This window comes from Trichogramma pretiosum, unplaced genomic scaffold (assembly GCF_000599845.2).
Source record: "Trichogramma pretiosum strain Unisexual culture from Peru unplaced genomic scaffold, Tpre_2.0 scaffold61, whole genome shotgun sequence".
Lineage (NCBI taxonomy): Eukaryota > Metazoa > Arthropoda > Insecta > Hymenoptera > Trichogrammatidae > Trichogramma > Trichogramma pretiosum.
Window position 1 is genome coordinate 762,254 of NW_019641638.1, and position 15,791 is coordinate 778,044.

General features: G+C 42.4%; 1 protein-coding gene across 4 annotated transcripts in view; it reads right to left on the reverse strand.

Annotated features, from left to right (window-relative positions):
• LOC106654195 overlaps window positions 1–15,791 on the reverse strand; it is a 126,893-nt gene that overhangs the window by 110,520 nt on the left and 582 nt on the right. The window lies entirely within an intron of this gene.

A 15,791-nucleotide genomic window follows, 5' to 3' on the forward strand; every position in this document is an offset into this window, starting at 1 on the left:
CCCCCCCCGTATACGTCCGCGAGCATAAATATTGCGAATGTTTGTGTCGAAATTGAATTAGCCGCGGTGGTCGCAAGCTCTGCCACTGTACAGCTCGTTGTGTATTACGCGATATACACTGCATACATAAAGCCGCGTTATTAATGCCGAGAGGAGAGAGACTTACACCCCTCCGTCCGCTCGCGCTGTAATTGCAGTTACAGCTCACGGATTCGGGAGAGAGAGATGTGTGGATTCAGCGAAAATCAGCTGCTGTATTATTGAAAATGAACTATATATTATAACGAACTATAATACGCAATAACACAAACACACGCGCACAAACATATACACGCGTGTAATTCGATGATCCAATATCTCAAAATATATATATATATTGTATTGTGCACAAACAGAGGCGGTTATAGTGTGTTTATTGAGAGGGATATCTCCGTTTCGTATATTTTGCTTCGCACGCTAGATTGGTTATAATTTATTCGCATTAATGATCCGCGTACTTCGTGTGCGTACTTTACACTGCGAGCGCGAGCTTTTGCTTTTGAATTATTTCTACCGTACGTATACGCAGCGGAAGAAAAAAAAAAAATACGCGCCGAGTCTTCAATTACGTTATAAGACCATCAATAATGCTCGTCCCTAAATACTTGAGCATTTTGCTAAAATGTACGTCGAAGCGGACAAAATTATACCAGGGGCCGCGCTATTTCGAAAATCCCTTCGGAAAATCAGTCGAGCCGTTTCAAATTACTGCTGCTGCTTCTGCTGGTGGCAAACACTGGTGGCGGGATATCGCGTAGAGTATGAAAATCAAAATATTTCTCGCTGCTGCGGCATATTTCAGCGCATTTTGAAATTGCGACAGATATTTTTCAGGGATTTTTGAGGTAGCCTAGTTTTTGTCTATATACAGCGCGACTTCGATACACAATACAACGCAATGCACATAGTGTCACGGTGACACCTATACATATATCGGTAGTATCGTATAAAGAGGATCTCTGTGCGCTCAGGCCGCAGTCGCGCGCGATAACGAACTATTCTTCGGCTTCCGTTGCAAGCTCACCTACTCCTCCTCTTCATCCGAAACCCGATCGTGCGCGGCTGCTGCTGCTGCTGCTGCGGCTTCGATATAATATTTTGTAAATTCCAAGCACGGATCGGCCTCGCGCGCGCGCGTGCGATCATCGCCGCGTCATCGTCGTCGGGCGAAAAACTAAAAAAAAAAAATAAATGAAATAAAGCTGACACCTCCTCGAGGCCTCGTGCGCGATCGCGATTGGAACCGTGCGACTGTTGGATATGGAAGTAACGCGCGTGTTTAATATGTGATATATAATTAATTCGGAGGAGGGGTAGAAAAAAAACAGCGGAGTAAGAGAAAGCCGTACGTGCGTATACCAAGACGGGCATTTATCATTCATTACAGTTTCGTGTTTATAAACTTTGCGAGTTTATAAAGCTCAACGGCAGGAGAGCAGGAGCAGAGGCGGGTTTTATGCTAATGTATAGCGCGGCGCAGTAGTACACGCGAGTAAGTAAGAGAGAGAAAGATGTAATGCGAGAAACAGCAACAGAGCAAGAGAGCGAAACACAAATAGGACAAGCGGAAGTACACGATGGCACATATAGTTTTCTACTATGTACGCTCGGTGCGTCGTGCGTCGCCCATAATTCCGCCGACGCCGAGCGCGATATTTATGTGCTATTTTAAGAAGATTTCCAGCTCTCCTATGACTAATTAATGTGCCTTATGTGTTTTACCTTTTAAAACGCGCGCCGCACATATAGTGCTTACGAAGTTATGAATAATAATACGAATATACGAATGCGTCGTCCTCGTCGTACGTGTGCATTATATTCGAATATCTCGCGGTCCCTCGGTTTTCTAAAAAACAAAACGGATATATAATAATATATACGCGGAGTGGTTGGAAAATTTGCGTTTAAAAAAAAGTGGAAAAAAACATGTAAAAAAAAAAAAAAAACAATAACTCTCGCGCGAGCGCAAGTTTCACTCGGATTTTGTGTTTTACTCGGGTCGCTACTAGTGGTGGTGGTGGTGGTGTTTTTTTGTGCGCTGCCCGACGAGCGAACAGGAACAAAGTTCGCGCCAGAGGGCTAGTACATTTATAAACCGAGCGTTATTGTGTATATATGTATATAGAAAAAGCGTAGAGCAAAAATAAAAAGGATGTCGCGCTCGGAGCTTTTATCCTGCGCGCTTGCACACATACATATATATCTGTATATATTTATATAAATATTCAAAAAAGCTCGGGTAGCCACTTATCTGGGGAAATCGATTGCGGCGTCGCGCACACACACATACACACACACTGCTGCTCCGTGCCTCCCTTTTTTTTTTTTTTTTTGCTATCTTTTTGACGAAATTTTAGTCTCTTTTTTGTGTTCGCCGATACGCACGAAATACTCCTCGTATAAACCTCGTATACAGAAGTGGTAGGGGTTGGGCAGGAGCAGCTCGGCTCTTTTTTTTTCGTTACATATATATAACCGTATATGCACTCCTCGGACGTTCGGAAATGTAACGAGTTGAAAAATGCGCTATACGGCCGTAATAGCAGTGGCCCCCTGTGCGCGCGCGCGCCCGTTACAATATGGAATTCGAGGCATTTGAAAAAAGCGATAGAGATTGCTATCAAAGGGCAGAAATAGTTGGCTTCGATACTTTCCACCCACCCCCCTCCTACCTCGGCTCTCTCTCTCTCTCTCACTTTATTCCGAATAAACGAGCTAGATCAGTTTACCAGGTTTTTTTCTTGATCAATGGATACGGACTATACGTACGGTATGTTATAAATGGCAACGTCATAATAATGCAGTATCGATACTATATACGCCGCGCGTCTTTCCCCTCGACCTCGTCGAAGGCTCGCGAATTGACTAATTGAATCGAATAACTACGTGTGCCTCGTGTGCGCGCGGGCATAGCTTCGCGAGCTTTACCGCTGTTGCAGTGCATCGAGAGAATTGAGAGAATACTTGACTTCTGATCCGATACCGTACGAGAGAACCAAGGCCCGATTGGTATTTATCCGCTCCTGTACGCGCGCGTTATGCAGTTTTTGCAGCGCGCGGATGAACTGGTTTGTACTCCGGGGGGCTGCTCGCGCGTATATACTTCCGCGTGCGCGCGCTCTTTATTTTCCTCGATTCCCTTTTTTGCCCTTCTTCTTTTTTTTTTTTTCGGTCGCTGCAAATATTTATTCGAGGCCTCGTTTACCTGTACACATATATATAGGAGAACCGTATCCGACCGACGCGTTTATGAAAAAATGTATTATTTTTGTTTATTTTTCGCGCGCACGCGCACATGCAACGGCGAGTAGGCACACGCGTGGTAATATTATACGCTCGCTCGCGTTAAAGTTTCATTTCGTCCTGGTTCGTTGTCGCTGTTGGTGTTTTTTTTTTTTTTTTTTAACTTTTCATTATTATTATTTTTTTCCTTCGCTTTTTTCGATGTATATAGCGACGCGTTGCTCCGAGTGCGGGGCTCATTAATTTTCGTGTTTCGTGTGGGTTACTCAGTCAAAATTGAAACTGCTCTTATACTTGTACAACTCGCGCACATGTTTACGTTCTATATTATTCATAAATAAACAAATTTCTGTATAAATACATTTGAAATTGTATTTGTAGAAAATTTTATAACATCAACTTTTTATAAAAAATTATGTACGGGTTTTTTGACAGCTGTTTTGACACCGCTGCTTATGGATTATTAAAAATAAATTATGTTTTTGTAGAAAAATGAAATGTTAGTTTTGTATCGTAACGAGATTTATCGCAATCGTAAGTTCCATATTTTATTATAAGATATCCGATTCCATCGACAGATGGCGTATTTCAAACCCGCAAGTGTCAAAAAAAATTCCTGCTGGTATATATAAAAACAAATTTAAAAACTACTATTCACTATCACAGTAATGATTTCTGAGCTAGTTTTGTGTGTGTGTGTCGATTGCAGACAGCATCTTACTTCGCAAATTATTAACATCGTGTAATTCCGTTTCTCTTTTTCACGCTCGCTAATGTCTCGCTCGGGTGTGCGTCGAGCAGGTAGCTCGATCTAATGACACATATCGTGCATTTCGTTCTTTCGTGTATGCATATATAGGCACTTAGCTTCGCGCGCATGTCTAAAAGACTGATGGATATTTTTATGTATGACGCATGTTTATGCATGAAAAGGGCACTTTGCGGCGCGCTTCGCCGTAAATCTATTTTCCAATTGAATTTTTTTTTAATTTCCTCGAATTTACATGTTTTTGAACGTATGTTCAAACTGTTGTTCGAATAAATAGCTTCTAATTGACTTTTAATGTCAATTTAATTTGTCATTTCTTAGAGTTTTATTTTTTAAATTCATTTATATTATAATAATTTATTGTATTATTATATTCATTCATATTAATAGTATATTACGTTACAAGGCAGGGAAGTGGGCTATTGCCAGCCTCGCGTAGTGTACCGAGGCGTAGCCGAGGTACACACGTAGCGTGGCTGGCAGCAGCACACATCCCTGCCGAGTAACGTATACGATTTTTTCTCATCCCTGCCCGAAAGTGCGTACTACACAAGATGCATAAAATATAACATTGATATTTTTATTTGAATAGTAAAATCGATTTAATGACGATAACAGTATTTAATATATAAATATATTTGCAGTCTTTTATTTAAATAAGTATTGTATAGCTTATCGCTATTAAACTTTTTTTTGCTTTACATAATTAAATTACCTGTTTTAATTACATTTTATTATAAACATTGCAAAAGCAATTTATTTATCTATATAAAAACATAAATTTCATAGCTGATCGCTATTAAACTGAAAAATCATGGGTCAAAATTATTTTTCTTTTAAAGAACTATAAATTATGATGGTTGCTGTTTTTTGTCGCTATGGTATTTCATTTTTTTCATAATTGTCATTAATCACAAATTGTTTTATTTCACAGTTTATCATTTTTACTGCCGCACACCCATAAGGACATTTTTTTTCGTATTCGTATCATCAATGCTGGCATTAGCTTGTATAGACAGAGAGTCACACTCTTGATCATTGATATTTTCAGGGTTTTTTCTTTTATTTTCTTGAATTAGGTTATTCTCTATTGCTTTTAATGAATTTCGGGTTTCTGGTGCTTTTTTTTCTGACATTTTTAAATTTGGTTCGTTGTGGGCTTTAGATGTACTTGGAATATCAGTTAATTTTAGTTTGGCTTTAATAGGAGTTTGAATTTTGTTGTGAGGATTACTGACTGATCTTGAAGCTACTGCTGGTATTTTATTTACATGTTTTGTAATGCCATCAAAAATTTGGTTTTTTACCGTTAAAGAGTTTTCAATGTATCCTTCAGCAACTTTGCTAGATTTCCAGCCACCTAATTGTTTAACAGCAGTCAAATTTGCTCCAGAGTCTGACAATAAAGTCGCAGAAGTACGACGCAGGCAATGACCAGTGTAGCGATCGAAATATATGAAAACATAGTACTTTCCTGTGTAAATAGAGATCGCCGCAGCAGGCTGTAAATGTTACACTTCCCGTACTGATATGAGGCAGGGAAGTAAGCACTTTCGGGCAAGGGATGAGAAAAAATAATTTAATTAATTTCTAATTTTTTTCAAACTGAACTGTAGAGCCTTTGAAAAATAACAATTTATCTATCATTTATTAACTCATTGCGAAAAAGCACCGCTCTATTCCTAATCATTAATAGCTCAGAAAAACAAAAGTCTTGGTAAGAAAATTTCATGACTAGTTAAAAAATGTTTTTCGCAAAGGTAAACGGATCATGTAATATAAATTGACACTCATGCTTTGACTGATATATAATTATTTTCACTTTGCCACTTGCAGATTTACAAATAATTATTCTCGCCATCTAGCGGTCGATGCTTGAAGCCTTTAATGCTCTATAGGCTCTAATCAATGTCAAGCATTTCCACCCGAGAGTTCATTTGAATTTCGTAACGTGCGCGGGGGGCCTTGCAAGGCCCATTGCACCGCGCAGATGCGCTAGCGCCGCGTGTAAAAGTACGGCACGGAATAGACTTTCTCCTCCTACGCATCTCGCAGCTTCGTTGGTCTCATGACTTTCTAAAACACCACGTGCTCGAGATATAGTCAGTCAGTCTGTATGTATTCGTGAAGCCGAGTACGTATCGTCGAGTTTTTTCTATCTGTGTTTCGCCAGTGTCGGTGCAGTGTTAAAATCCAAATTTGATAATCAATAGAGATAGTTCGTCGATCGTTTAAGAGTAAAAAAATGGAGTTAATGCAGTACGAAGAGAGGCTGATAAGCGATATGATGAATATAAGTGATAAAAAGAACAGATACGAACAGTTACAACGTCTCATGCTGATAGCGGACGCATGGCGTCTAAACGGTTACAGTCGAGTTGATGCTTTCGTCCGTCGTTTGGAAGACGTCGTCAAAAACGAGAGAAGCCTATTTCCGAGCGTCGAGGATATTTTCGATTTCGCTATACGTCATAACTCCTTGGAATTAGTAATATTTTTGAGCGAAAACATGAGGATGAACATTCACGAGTACAGATTCGAGTGCGGAAGATCGGCGCTTCATTATCTCATCGAGCATGAAATCTTCGGGAGCTCGGACAGGCACCACTCGCGCGATATCGGTAACTACTTTTCCGAGTACAATTACTTCATCGACAATACGGAGGAGAATCATTGCGACTCGCACGGTTTCTCGTACTTTCACGGCGCCTGCGTGCTCGGCAATGTCGAGGCGGTGCGACGATTCATCAACGCGGACCGCACGAACGTCTTAGATCTCGACACCTACTACGCCAGCTCGCCGCTCCAGCTCGCCTGCAAGTATCGCCAGCTCGAAGTCGCCCGAGTCCTGCTCGAGAACGGAGCCGATCCGAGGCGTCTGGACAAAGGAGATAAATCGACTCCGCTTCATGCGTTGGCCCGATTGCGGATCTGCGACTGCGAGTGGTGCTGCAGCGAGGCTACGGTGGACCCGATCGTCGAGGCGCTCGTCGCCCGGGGCGCGGACATCGAGGCGCGAGACCTGCGAGGCTTCACCTGCTTGGAGAGAGCCACCTCGCTCCTGGATTTCGAGCTGGCCAGGTCGCTCTTTAAGCACGGCGCGAGCGCCTGGAATCTGGACCCGAAAAAAATGTTCAGCGAGGAATTCGAGAGAACGGAGTTGAGAAAGTACGCCGTGATTCTGCGCCTCGCCGAGATGATACAGTTGCTGTCCGCGAACTACTACGTGACGGACTTCCATGCTCGTTTCGGGATCTTGAAGCACTGGGCGAGCGTTCGGGGCAACGATATCGACTATCTGATGCCCGAAGAGAGCAAAGAGAGCTACCACGACCAAGTTGTTGGATATCACAACCTAGTGACGTATCTGAACGTTTGGGAAAAGCACGGCCTGTTTAAGAAACGAGAAGTCGTCGATCGCTTCCGCGAGGATCACGCATTTTTGCATCCCAGCTCGCTGGACGACTGGTGCAGACGCAACATCATGATCAGATACCATTCTAATCCAGATATCATGAATGAGTGGAAAAGACGGTGCATCACCGAGGACCAATTGGAGACCGAAGTGGCCAAAATGAAGAACATCATGCTGACGGAGAGCTGCTCGCTGTATCGATTTTGCCAGATGAGTCATCGCGAGGGTTACTCGATCTTGAACAAAATCAAGGATTTCCGTGTACCGGCTCTGCGCGACTTGAGACTCACGAGACTCATGGTGTACAGACACGTGGCCAACACCATGATGAGGCTGCATTTCGAATTGTTCGCCGCCGATCTGTTTATGCAGGATCATTGTAAACTGTATCTGCCGTACACCGCCTGTCGCGAAATCGCGAAGCACATGAGCGACGAGGATCTGTTTCGTTTGTGCGAGCGGACGAGCGAATGTGATATAAAATAACCTACGGATGAAGCAGAAGACTGTGTTTCCACGGATTGATCTAATTTCTTTGTTGATAATTTTATACTTAGATATGTGTAAAAGTACATTTGTAAATTTTTCTTCAACTTGTGACAGTGTAAATTAAACTGACTTTTTTTTTAAGATTTTTTAAGCTACGAGCAATTATTTTATACTAATATGTTAAATAAAGTAACTATAGATTTATAAATGTAAGTAAATATTCTTGAAATTATAACATGCTTTGTGATATTGTACTAAAGATATATTTTGTGATCTAGTCTCATAGATGATTTCTTTCAAATAAAACGGAAAAATAATTCAAATTTCAAAGAGTTTTTTTAATTTTCATGTATATCAATAATGTTTATGGATTTTATGTTGATACTGGTACCTATTTTAGCTCAGAAGTACCTATTTTCGACCTGATATCATAGATACGAGGGAGAAAAATTAGATGAAAAAATTAAGTTGAATTCGGAGTGAAGAGAAATATTTGTATAGATAAAAAAACACAAATCAAGTGGCAGCTAATTGAAAACAGCAATACGTAACCACAACAAAAATTAAAAGAGCAAACAAGCTTAAAAAATCCGACCAGAAAGAAAGTGATGTTCAACTCTAGTACCTCACTAAAAAACTCACTAAAAAACTTTACTGATTGGATGTTCAATCAGACATTAAAATTGAAAGAAATAAAATTCATTTTTATTTACATTATTTTTACATGAATTTATCATTCAAAATCAATGTATAGGGGAGAATGCCCGATTATGGCGCAATCGCCTAATTTGGCGCACCCTTCGTTAAGTACTTTAAAAATTATTTTTCAAAATAGTAGTGGTATTTTAGTAATCTAGAAACATTTTAAAGCTTATCTACCGGAAAAAATAATTGAAAAATATCTTTAACAAAAAAATATCGGCGAATGAAAAAGTGCAACCTTTCTCTTGTAATATTATGATTATGAAACCTAACCTAGTTTAGTAGAGTAAATTGGGAATGCAATTCAAGTTTAATAAAACTATTTAATGATTCAAAACGATACGCTAATTCATTATACATCATTGATATTGTCATTCACAAATTATATTTGATTTGCACTACATTATTCCAATAAGTTAAGTCCGGGCAAGGATTCTGTGCGCCAGAATAGGAATAATGTGCGCCGCAAAAGGCAATAGCAAGCCTTGCGCAGCAATGTGACAGAATTTTTTCGATGCTTGATTAAGGGAGAAAAAATTATATTTTTGGCAATAATAAAAATACCCAAACAAAGATAAATACTCTAACTATCATTAGGCATATTGGGTATTGTGTTTCAAATGATACATTTTTTATACTAGTCGAAAATTCCTTAAGTGCGCCATAAACGGGGGCTCTCCCCTAATTGCTGCTTTTTTTTCATAAACTGCAAAAAAAAAAATGAAAAATATGGAATAATAGTATCTCTCTTCACCACTAGATGGCAAGTACCTTTACCTGTAAATCTGCAAGTGGCAAAGTGGAAATGATTTCATAAGTAAAGCACAGTTTTGAAGAAATCACGAAACAAATTCTCGTATTCTTGTTTCACTGCTGCTTTTTTGCGTGGTATATTTTACTCGCCACGATCATCCGCAGCAGCCACCCACGATTTCCGTGCATTTATATGTACACATTTTCACTGACGATTACCGCCTGTTTCTCGCATCCGAACGAGGAGGGGGGATTATATTAATATAATCGACGTTTACCTCGTGCTCTCGATTTTATGCAAATGCGAAAACGTCACGATCGTGTGTGGATAAAATAAACGTATATATATATAATATATAAATACATCGCGCCAACGCAGTCAGTGCGCGCGGAGCAGACGTGTTTGTAATGAATTTTCGCTCGGGTAAGCTTCGAGTGTGTACACCCGAAATTTCGTCGTCAATGAATTCGATGAATTCAAATGTCGTGTTGTCGCTTGTATATATAGGTGCACACACGCATACATACATACGTGCACACAACCGACAAGAAGCGAAGCGCAGCAGCAGGCGGCGGCGTCTCGTTTGTTTATCCAAAGACCAAAGCGATTTAATAAATACCCTAACAAGGCTACTACCATACCATCTGACTCGAGCTCGCGCATCTCCGCTGGGGGGGCCGCTTTGTGAGATACTCGCTGACTGTTGCTAAGAGAGAGAGACAGAGACAGACAGACAGAGAGGTCAAAGGAGAGAAAACGGATACGTTTGCACAATCGGTTTTACGAAAACTACGATCGGAATGCAGTACAGTAGTAGTAGCAGTAGTATAACCACACAGGATGAAGCTGGGCCCCCCAGGTGCACCGCTGCGCTTGCGTCTGACGTTATCGTATCGACCAGTAACAACTACTACTACTACTACTACAACTGCATAGTCGTTGCTTTTCCTGCTTTTGTTTTTGTTGCTGCTCTCGTTATTATTGTTACGCGATTGTATTTATAACGATGAATTTTTTTTTTTTTTATGACTCCCTTTCTCGCTACGTTCACTCGACACTCGGTGCTTGCGCGCGCGCGCTTACAAACGTTAAAGATCAATTTGCGCATACACACGCGTTATTTTCATATCAAAAAAAAAAAGTTTCATTTATGCTCGCACCGTGTACGTACGCGAGGGGATTTTTTTTTCTATCCCCCTACTCCCAATTTTTTTTTTTTACGTTGAAATCATCATCGAGCGCGCGCGAGAGCCGAGTTTCAACTAACGAGCTAGCTCGCGCTCTCTCTCGGCTCGGATCTCGTGCGCGCCGACAGAGAGAGAGAGAGAGAGAGAGAGAGAGAGTCAAAGTTCATTTTAACGGCTTTTATGAAGGATCGGAGGGAGGTAGAGAGCAAAACTTTTTCTTTCTCTCTTGGCAACTTATAGACATAATAGGGAGGATTAAAAAACGCTAATCGCTATCTAATTTACAAGAGAGAGATGGCGAAGAGTGGAAAACGAGCGCTTATGTTATACGTATAATACGCAGCGTTTATATATTCGATGAAATTCGCTACGAGTGACTAGTCAGCTTATACAACATAAAATTTATGTATTAAGGTTAAAAAATAAAGCTAACAAGGCTCCGAGAGAGAGAACGAGAAAATCGCTACATCCGGATGTGGCTCTAGGCGCGTGTAACCAACAGCAGCGGCAAAGCTTAGGACCTGCCCGTCCCCTTTTGCCCGACGAGCGAGCCGAGCGAGCACGTCCCGGAGAGTTGTAAATCACATTTATATATTACGAGCTTTTTACAATCACGTAATATGCATTGCTCGCCTCGCGACTGCAGGTACTCTCTCCTATCTCTTTTTTCTCTCTCTGTGCTTCAGTGTGCACAGAGTGCACAGTCGCTTTGATAAACGGTGTAAATGAATTTTTTCCTCGTTTATTATCTTGCGTATATCCTCTGTATATTTACACACGGGGCAGCAGCTAGTTGGAGCAGGGTAAAACTCGGACTGGAATGTCATTATTGTTGCAACGAGCTGTGTGTACAGGCGCGTATATCGAAGCGCAGCGGCGGCGGCGGCAAAACAAAAAAGATACGGGGCTGGACAACACTTAATTGCCACACGCATATTCGGTTCCGCGTGCTGTAATGGATTTCGCGCAAAAGTGCGTATGTGCGTATACATAGATACGCGTATATTGGGAAATATGTTTCAATTTCGCCTCGGTGAGCTGCTGCTGCTGCTCTCCGCGAGTGAGATCGCCTAATTAATTCGATAACTCGTTCGCTCATCATTAGCGCGTATTACACTTGGCTGTGTAGCACGGCGCAATATTATATATTGCGCGCGCGCGTATGTGGTATATAAATATCGATCGGGCGCGCGCGCGAGGCGATATTAATGTCAGTCATGCACGAAAGTTTCATCAACTGTCTCCCCGTGTCTGCGAGGATGGATGCGTGCGCGCGAGAGTATATCTATCTCAAGCAGCAGCATAACGTCGAGTGAAAACTCGGAGACGTACGTAACGTATTGTGTATATACCGCGAATCGTAGAAACTCGCGTTCTATAAAGTTGAGATATTCTATAAATCGACGGAGCTTCGACCGCAGTAGTCCCCGTGGGCAGTGCGCATAGCGATTATTCCCTAAAAAAATTACGTCAATGTTTGTACTTACGACAAAAGGAAGAAGAAGAGGAGGAAGAATGAAAAAATAAAGGTTAAGACGCGCGCGCGGGGACGCTGAATTTCTTGATGGGTCATTTTTGGGCGCGCATACTTTTACGATAATTAAACGCGAGAGGGGATATTTAATTAAAACTTTTCGGCGGGACGACGGTGCGCAAAAATTTATGCTTTATATCAAAATGGGGGAATATTATTACGGAATCAAAACTTTCAAAAATGTTCGAGAATTATAAGAGCGAGGTAGAGAGAGAGAAACTAGTTGGCCGTTGGGTGGAAAATGAATGTAAATGGCCCGGAAATGCGCAGAGGATATTCGAAATTTAAATTAAGGGGAAAAATTAGACGTACTTTTTTTTTTTTTTTTTTTGCTGAATTAGCGCGACGACACCTCATTACGAAATTCGATCGTCTCGGGGACGTATAACGCGAGACGACGGCTGTTATTTATATAATTATTCATCAAGCTGCTCTCGGGGTAGTTTCCGAAAATTCTCTCGTTTATTCATAAGTACCTCCTCCTCCCCTCCGCGCGTTTTCGACAGTTTTTTCCGCGCGTAATAATAATGCACACACACACACACAGACACAAAGAGTCTCGTCTCGCGCGCATCTCTGAATAGACCAGACGCGCGCAAGAGAGTATCCCTACCCGCCTATTGTATTTCGCAAACGCCACGCGAGACGAGGTGCGTTCAACATAATATACACCGCCCAAGAAGAACAATAGCCTATTTTCTGAGATGCATATTATATATATATATAGAGTGTCATTTTATATCACCAAGGTATGTATAGACCCGAGAGAAAGTGCGCGATAATTTGCGCCCTGCACGCGCGCGTAGAGGCCGGGACAATGCGCACGACGCTTCGCAAAACTTCGACTCTTCGTCGCGTAGATAATAAATAAATGCTCTCTCGCGCGAGCGAATCGTCACGACGAGAGCAAGAGGATACGCGAGTTGGCGGGGAAAATTACAGTTTATAAACGTGTGTCATTTAATCGCGAGAGAGAGAGAGAGGGAAAGAGAAGAAACGAGAGAAGCAAGGATTTTTAATGAAATTACCATTGCTCTCCTTCCTTCTTTTTTTAGTTTTAACCTCGTACGCGGAAAGCTTGTGTATTGCTTCGCGCTATAGCTCTATTTAGCTCGACGGCACCGTACATGTATCGAGCGATTTTTCATTTTCGACTTTTCGCGTGTACTGGTAAAACACAAAACACACAAAAAGAAAACGACAAAAATTTAGGAGCTACAAAAAGAGAGCTACGTACACCATCGAACTTTATTTTGCTTCTTTTTTTTTCTCTCTCCGCTTCATCCACTACTTTCTTATACTACTAGCTAGCTAGCTCTAGCTACTATTCCTCGACTTCGCCAAACGATTCGCGGGGAGGCGGGGGGCGCATTTCTACGCGCGCGAGCGCTGTAAAAATACCTACTACTCCCAAAGTAAGAGAGCTAGCTGCTGCTGTATACGCGGCGGCTAAAATAAAAGCTCGAGCTTGCAGGAGCTTGCAGCAGCAGCAGCCGCGAGTGTAGCGCGAGGGGGAGGAGGAGGAAAGAATGTACAAAGTTTTTCTCTGCGGTTATTAGGCTTTCAATTTTGCCCGTGTTCCTTATATTCGCTCAGACGTGCCCGCGCTGACTCTTCGCCTGCCTCCTCCCTCGCCTGCTGCTGCTGCACATACACATACACACACACATTCCGCGAGCGATTTATATAAACTTTCAGGACGCGCGGGCTCGCCAAATGTATATGAATTATAAATAAACCCTGTATATACGTGTACGCGTTACTTACGTACGACGGCGGCACACACACACACACACACCCACGTGTGTGTGTATAAATATGAGAATATATGTGAGTATAGCGTGTGTGGGGGGGGGCTAAGTATATAAAGAGCGAGAAAAGCCACCCAGCACAGAGCTCGTCGGCATTATAAATCAAGACGCTGCTTAAAAAAAAAAAAAAAAGCTTCGAAGCTGTGCTGCTGTTGCTGCGGTAGTGGTGGCACGAGAGAGAGAGAGAGAGTTGGTCGTGCTTGCGAAAGAACCCCCCGAGTGTGTATGCTGCTCTCGTGGCCTGTTGGCCTCTTGCCCCACTCTTTCACATCCCTCTCTCTCGCTTCACTCTCGCGTGTATTAAAAAATCCAGAGCGCGCAAAAGGGAGAGAGAGAGAGGAGATAAGTGGTCGAATGACTCGGGGAATCGCTTCTTTTTTACCTCCATGTTATATTTCTTTTTTCGCCTCTTTGCCTCCTTATACGACGGCACTATACGTGTGCATTATAAAGAGCAGCTCGAAATCCCCGCGCGATCGCTGATGAACGCGTTAACGTCGCGATGTATTGCGCGAGGCGCGCCCAGCAATATACCCCCAACCGAGCAGCAGCACGAGTAATTACATTCGAGAGTTAATTATTCATCCTCGCGTAATTCTATGTGAATTAATGCGGCCCCCCGTCCTCCCCCACTGCCACCCCCGCTCGCGACATCTGCATTTACATCTCTATCTCGAGTCGTGTGTGCGATATACATGCACATACACACACGGTTATTATAATTTTTTTTGCAGCGAGAGTGCAGTCTCTGATAATGTATTTATTTATTATTTTTTTTTTTTTTGACTCCGCGCACGACTTCGTACATTTACCGATTAACGAATACGACGAGAAAAAAAAAAGTATCTATATGCTGGCGGAAAAACGTACACGCGTTGTCTCGCGGGGGGCCGAATTATACGCGCGCGTAAAAGCGCGACAATACGCCGCAAGCTCTACTACGCGTACTATACGTACAAAGAGACAGAGAGAAAAAAAAGCGACAGCAGCAACAACAACGACGAAACGAGCGAGCAAGAACTAAAACGGGAAATCAGTCTTTGCCAGTTGTTGTCGCTCGTGTGTTCCGTAAACGGGCCACAGTGTCCGACGCGCAGCGGCAGCGACAGCTTACAAGTTGCTCCTGAATAATAACAAAGCTCGCGAGCACAACTGCCGCCGCTGCAACGTTACGCACCGTTGGGGGGGCTATGGACTAATTTATCAAAGTGCACTCGATTTTATTGCTCCTCGTATATAGCCCGTAGGTAGGTACTTACTACTACTGCCGCTGCTGCTGCTACTAACTCTTCGTTGCGTCGAGAGTGAGCAATTGGCAGAAGATCGAAGCAGCAGCAGCAACGACGACGACGACGAAAAGACAAGTAAGTGCAATCGTTTTCTCGATGATTTCTTATCAATTACCCCCGCGCTCAACAAGCGGGCAGTTTAGCGAGCACAGATATAGCGGGGTATATAAGTGGGGATGTTGAAAAGGCTCCACGAAAATCATCACGGAGAAATAATTATCGAGTATATACTTTCTATACTTATATACGCGTGTGGATTTATTCAAATTGGCGCGTACATAAACTCTCGCGTTTAAGCGTGCGTATGAATACGCGAGCGCAGTTTATACGACTATATATTATACATGGAAAAGTTTCAATGTGTACTTGATAAAGTTTTCGTTCAATAATCAGCTTGCGAATACACACACGGGGTGGAAGGTTTAAATATTCGCTCTCTTTTATATACAAAGCTGATCCTGCGTGCTATGCCACGTATATATAGAGGCCGACTTTTGACGCGCCGCGGCGATCGCACGCTGCGCGCATCGAGTCAAAAGGTGCGTCGTGAATTAATCGT